Genomic DNA, 7032 nt, shown 5'->3' with positions numbered 1-7032 from the left:
TATAATTTATTTGTTCAGGTAGTTTTGTATACTTTCTGCTGCTGGCATCTACAATACTATTTAGTATTACCTACGCCGATGAAGAGCAATTAATATTAATATTGTAGGTATTCAAATTTATCTCATTCATAATTTCCATGTCATTATACAGAGTGTTATGATACAATTGTATCACAACATAGGCATACAATCTTGTATGGGCGAAGCAACATAAGTAGGCTCATATAGACAGAATACCAGACATAATATCCTTATGAATGAAGAACGAGATTTATTACTACTCATATTTACCCATAATAAGAAAATGTAAGCTCTTGAGGACAGTTCTTAAAGGATTTGAAACATAAATTCGGTTTTATTACAGTGCCATTTTGCGTTAGGTAGGTATATATAAGGCTGAGATATAAGGAAAAATATGTCTTGTCATTCCAAGATATTTAAAAAAATATGAATTACCGAACACATTTCAATGTTATATACAATTTAAAATAAAATAACGCACCTATAGGTATCTATTAATATTTTGGTAAACTCTATACATATTATGACTTAGAAGGGTTAAAATCTAGGCGTAAATAGAAGTAGAATTTAAATTACTTATGGTTTATACCTCTAGTACATTACCAGTAAAGCAATAATTAGTGTATTCGTTACCTAAGCTACCACTGAAAAATAATAAAACAGATATAAAGAATGTCTTATAATATAATAGAAAAGCATTCTATACAAAATATATTTTACATTTTATTGATTACATTTTGAAATAGATGCAAAAACAATTTACTACTTATCTAAATAAATAATCAACATAACATGTCTATTTAAAATAACAATAATGAGGTAAATAAAATTATTGACTAAATAAAATAATTATTAAAATTAAACTATTTTTCGGATTTAATCGCGGTTTTTCACTGGGTCTGGCCATGAAGGGTACAAAGTCTACAAAACGTCGGAAAAATAGTAATATAATAAACCGATAAAATCCAAAAATAAATGATTATTTCAATATGTAACATTTGCGTCAACACAAGAAATCATCATAATGATTATGTACAAAATTCATAGGTATCCTATGTTCAGTAACTTGATAACAATAACAAATAATATACAATAACAATGTATTAACAAATAACTTGGGTGTTTAACAAAGACAACAAATTCACTTGAAATTCGAAATATACAACATAATATAATATATTGAGACTGGGTTATTTCTTACAAGTTTGAATAGATATACTCAAATATAATACATAAATAAGGAAACACTATAATGGTGAACTTCATATATTGTGTACCGTAGTCCATATCCCATTTAGAAGTATCCACGGTGTAGAGGAAAATTTATAACAAAAGTAAACATTTAATTATGTAGTGGTTGTGAGGACGCATACACAGTACAATACAACATACGCAATACAATTGTTTTAATAAATAATAGTTTTGGTCAGTTGGATATATATTTTATATCCGCTCGAATAACGACCACCGTACACAAGGTGTTAAAACGCCTCGGTAGTTCACGTAGTTATGTCGCGTTCCGGAATCTACCTGTTTATATCCGGTTCCAACAAGCCGGCATAATTGTGTCGACTGCTGAGGGGTAATCATTTCTCGTCAGTCGACATTCTATTGTACCGCAATCCACTTACTATCAGGTGCAGTGCGGTCTTTTTGCCATGCGCGTATAAAAAAAATTAAATCCGTGTTTCCATCATGCAAGTAGCCTGCACGCAAGATGTCAGTTACACATATCTCAAGCCCGGAAACGAACAAAACATCCAAGATGCATTAATGCAGAGTTTTGAACTTACACGCAAGTGACGTCATACCTGCGTAACTTGCGTAATAGAAACGCGGCTTCATTTTCTTTTGCTGAATTGGAATCAATAATAACAAGGCTTGTTTTAAGACACTAACGTCCGAAATTATTACACAGTCTTAATCGCGATCGCCAAAACAGACCAATCAGAATAAAGTTGGACCGTTTGCTACATATTACATTTCTATTGGTTTGCTATCGATATCAATCTAGATATTATTAATTTCGACCGTTACAATGACTGAAGGTTTGGTAGGCAGTCGAAGTATCCCACTAAACAAAATCATTACACATAAATAGATGAGAATATGATTCTGTCTTGAACTTTTAGTTCGATATTTTCATCAAATGTAAAATTAGCTATGCTTCTTTGGTGCTAGAAGCTCTCACTTACAAATAAGAGTAATACAGCCATAATCTGGAATAATGTTTTGTTGCTTAAATGGGTATTTGACATAGTAAAGAAATAAATAAATTTGGTATTGAAGATTATATAATTTACAAACGTACATCGCTAATCCTGCCACCATAACCAGGAGAAATGTAGTTAATAATACCATCAGCTGTGCTACTTTTTATAATCTTGAATAATAAACGAATCTCACGTATTGTTTACATTAAGACTATTACATCATGGCGTCACGCCTTTTATTTGTCACGTGACTTAGCGTTTCAGCGGGAAACACGAAATGTATTTATTAAAACTGTCTTTTGGCTATTAAAATGGCTCTGAATATAAAAAAAAAAATTGTCAAACATATTTTTAGTGACTCTAGAAAATTTTTAAGTACTTTACGAAAATTTGTCAAATACCCTATTATGTAAATAACATAATAGAACCTCATTGAGTGTTTATATAGTTGTACTGTAATTTTCAAGTCTTCAAACTGTATACAATCATTCAACTAAGGAATTTACTATAAATAATAATACTAACTTACATGCAGTAATTTTGATATTGCGTTACTTATGACACAACATAACCACAACTACTTATTTTAAAAATATTTATGTTAAAATAAGTTACTGGAGTTGTAGGTGTAAAATAAAAAATATAAGTTCTGAACAAAAATGTCAATAAAAAGTTATTTTAATTTTTCACAAGCTAATGCCACTACTACTACTTCTAAGAGAATTCTTCGAAATGCCAAACACCACACTTTCAGTCAGAAATACAATATCGCATACACCACATTCAGACTAAATAACAAAATTATAAAATAAACAGAAAAGTAAAACTGGGATTTTGGTGAAAATATGCGTCATTCATGGATGGTTTCGGGCACAATGTTGGCAGAAGTCAAAACAAGTATGCGGTTTTATTTATTAACGCAATGACAAAATGACCCTGTATACTGTCCGCGGTGGCACGGGCTTCCTCCACTAATGAGCATTTCAAGCCTTAATCCACCACGCTGGCAGTGCAGGTAAGTAAACTTCACGTATGTTTGAAAAGTCTGAAGTATGAGCCTTGAGTTTTGAACCAGCAACCTTCACCTGGAGAGTTTGTGCTATTCCCAACTAGTCTATCGTAAATTTAAAAAAAATTACAACAAAAGTTTATAATAAAAAAAATCTGATATAACTGCATATGTGTTTTAAAACATGAATTAACATAATTTTAGACAAATAATGCATACCAAAAGGTAAAAATGAAAATTTTGAATAAAGCTCTCTTTTTTAATATCTTTCCTTAGAACCGTCAATAACTGTAACAATTAAATAGAGATATTATATTATAATTTTTTGCTTTCCTAATTATATTACTGTTAAGATAATAATATTTGCGTGAAATAATATTATCTTAACAGTAATATAATATATAAAAATGAGCCTTTGACAAACCAAGGCAGATGGTCAATGACAGTCATACCAGGGCCCTTATTCTGTATGATAGTGTAAACGCGTAACGCGGCCGTGTCATGTTATCTCCGAGAAATGTGCGTGGAATGGTATTCTATAAGTCAAATTTCTATAGTCCTAAACATGACGCGTTGTGTTACGTGCTTGTTACGCACTGTTAAAATAACGTGATAGAGAATAAGGCCCCAGGGCCCTTATTCTGTATGATAGTGTAAACACGTAACGCGGCCGTGTCATGTTATCTTCGAGAAATGTGCGTGGAATGGTATTCTATAAGTCAAATTTCTATAGTCCTAAACATGATGCGTTGTGTTACGTGCTTGTAGAGACTTTCCCGCCCTCACACCCACCACTACAACTCCTGTAAGCCAGGATCAGCAGTGGCACGCATTTTGTGACACCGAGCAGTGAAGCTCGGCGAGTCTCAGGGAAAACTAATATGTCATTATCCCGCAACGAAATTAATCAAATAGAAAAAATAGGGAGGAGTTGGAAATATTAATTGTCCACTTCCCTCCAGAGCAATGCGGGTGACAAAATCATGATGTAAGGAGGCGATTTAACCTCAAGGATAGGGACGTTTACAACTAGATAAGCTAGTTATAAAGCACCACGGATAAAATTAAATGAATGTGTTACGTGCTTGTTACGCACTGTTAAAATAACGTGCGGGATAGAGAATAAGGCCCCAGGGCCCTTATTCTGTATGATAGTGTAAACACGTAACGCGGCCGTGTCATGTTATCTTCGAGAAATGTGCGTGGAATGGTATTCTGTAAGCCAAATTTCTATAGTCCTAAACATGTTGCGTTGTGTTAAGTGCTTGTTACGCACTGTCAAAATAACGTACGGGATAGAGAATAAGGCCCCAGTTGGTTAGTGTATGAAATCTTTGTAGAAGTATTACTGATGTAAGCAATAGTTCTTATCATTTTAATCAAAATCACACCAGATCCTAACATTACAATATAGTATTGTAAAAATCTTGAACTATTTTGTTTATACTATTTTCAATTTCGTTTTATAAGCTATCAAGATTCTATCATAATTGACAATTTCTAGAATCATTTTGGGAGTAATGTCCATTTAAGACCAAATTATTAAGTACATATCATAAGGTAGGATAATTACTAGGCTTACGGAATACATATACAGATAAGAAATAGGACGAAGCCAATTACAATGCATTGGAATGATTTTAAGTACAATTTCAACAGAATATGTCTACAATATTGGCAAACCTATTAAATTATATGATTTACTTAGATGACATCTTTGCAAAGGTAAATTAATGCAATACACAATCATTTTGTGAGTTTAGTAAAACATTTTTATATATATTATAGACAAATTCTATAAAGGAATATATCAGAAGGAAGACTAACAGCAGATAGTAACTAATAGTAAAAAGCACCATTATGCTTATTAAATTATGCAGCATAATGCAATAAGCAGATCACCATACAGAAATCTCGTTCATATATTAGCAATCTATTTCTCACTTCAACTCTTCTTCAAATCAGGATCCAGAACTTTAACAGCCGATTCCCAGCTTAAAACAGATGTTCGTCCTGTATATTAGGTACTAACTGCCGCATAGCCTCTGCTAGTTTGTAAACATACTCCTTGTTAGAACCACTGGGGCCAGTACAGCTGATCACTTGCATTGCTATGTCTTCTATTGTGGCTGGACCTGGAATTAGAAAAGTTGTACTAAAGTAAATGAAAAAATATTTTTGGCCTCCAGCAGTCTACTCTTTACTCTAAGCTGGCATGGTATATAGCAAAGTTATTTGTGATTGAGATCTAGACCCCTCAATTCTTTTGGCTCGTTGTAATGGTAGAAATAAAAAAAGAATTATATCTTAGAAATCACACTCTTAGGTACTAATATTATAAATTCTGTTTGCAAATATATCTGGATGTTTGTTAGAAGAAAATGCAGAAATAGCTGAATGGATTTAGACGAAGTTTGACAAACACATAGACTATGACAGGAAGTAACTTATGGACTAGTTTTATCCTGGTAATATTCTCCCTTGGGAAATATTTGAATTATTGATGATTTTAAGTAGATTATGGTGTCATAGAAACAGTTCTACATATGTATGACTGCTAAAACTGTTAATGGGAGGCAAGCCCTGAGCAATAACTAGTAGTACTATATTTTAAATAATCATCAAAGGCTAGCATTTACAAGGGATGGAGATATGAAGAGGAAAGGCAAAAGCGAAAAATTGATTAAAATACAATTGTAAATATTGTGCAATATGGGGTTGCTCCAAAAGCAATTTATAAATTATGGTTATCATTCAAACCACCAATTTATTAGTTGTTTGTTGCCCAAATACTGAATTATAAATCTTACCAGCATAAGAATCATTTTTCCTCTGTAGCCACATAGAGTGTCAAGTCAAAGGGCTCATGCTTTGTATCTTTAGGGTAGAATGTTACAGTTTGTTTTGAATATCCATTCTTCTCTCGGAAGTCTAGATGTTTTGTTACTTGTTCTATATCTTCAGTCCTTATTTTATAAGCTACACCCCATACTGTGCTGGAATCTTCACTAGGTATTAATGTTACTACTCGCCCAGGCTGAAATTTGCAAAGGGGTAGTGTTGGACTAATTAGCATTAGCATTAATTGTTAGCATGCTAAAACACATTTAGCATATCACAAATTAAATACAGTTCCTAGATTTTTGAAGTACTAATTAATTTGTGCTGGCCAGCTGTTTCAATAGCAGCATATTTACGCGCGCTTCTCCTCGTTAGCGCCTGTAGGGATAATGTTGAATTCCATTCTAAATGCTAATGCTAACTGCCTGTTTTGAGTGGAGGAGTGAGCGAGAAAAAAGTGTGAGAGATGCGTTGCATGGAGTAACTCATTGAATTGTTAATATTATTGGACATTTACTAATTATTAGGCTGGGTAATACTGCACATAATAATATCTTGCTGATTATGCCTGAATAGTGAATTAAAAGTAATTTTATGAAAACTTGCACATTCTGCAGGTACTTATAATACTTATTCTATATTCTATAACATGTAAATTAATATCCTATATTTTAATGAAATGTATAGAAGGTAAATTGTAGTTAAATAAAAATTGAGCTTAAACTTTCTCCTCGCTGATTGTTGTGTGCAAATTGTTAATTTATGCATTTGAATTTGCAAAATATAATTCGCAAATTATAATTCACACAATTTTAATTCATGCCTCATATTAGCAATTAGCATTAACATGCTAAGAGATAAAAGTTAGCATGCTAATGAAATTAATCTGAAATAGCATTGCCATCACTACAAAGAGGTAATAAGTAAAGGAAAAATAGGTAATTTATG

General features: G+C 32.3%; 1 pseudogene; it reads right to left on the bottom strand.

The window, feature by feature from the left end:
* Window positions 1-5099: 5099 nt before the first annotated feature.
* The window catches only part of LOC119193788, a 3997-nt pseudogene continuing 2064 nt past the window's right edge, over window positions 5100-7032 (bottom strand).

The sequence above is a fragment of the Manduca sexta genome, chromosome 6, assembly GCF_014839805.1.
Source record: "Manduca sexta isolate Smith_Timp_Sample1 chromosome 6, JHU_Msex_v1.0, whole genome shotgun sequence".
NCBI lineage: Eukaryota > Metazoa > Arthropoda > Insecta > Lepidoptera > Sphingidae > Manduca > Manduca sexta.
Note: the sequence above shows the minus strand (reverse complement) of the source record. Positions and strands in the feature narration are given on the sequence as shown.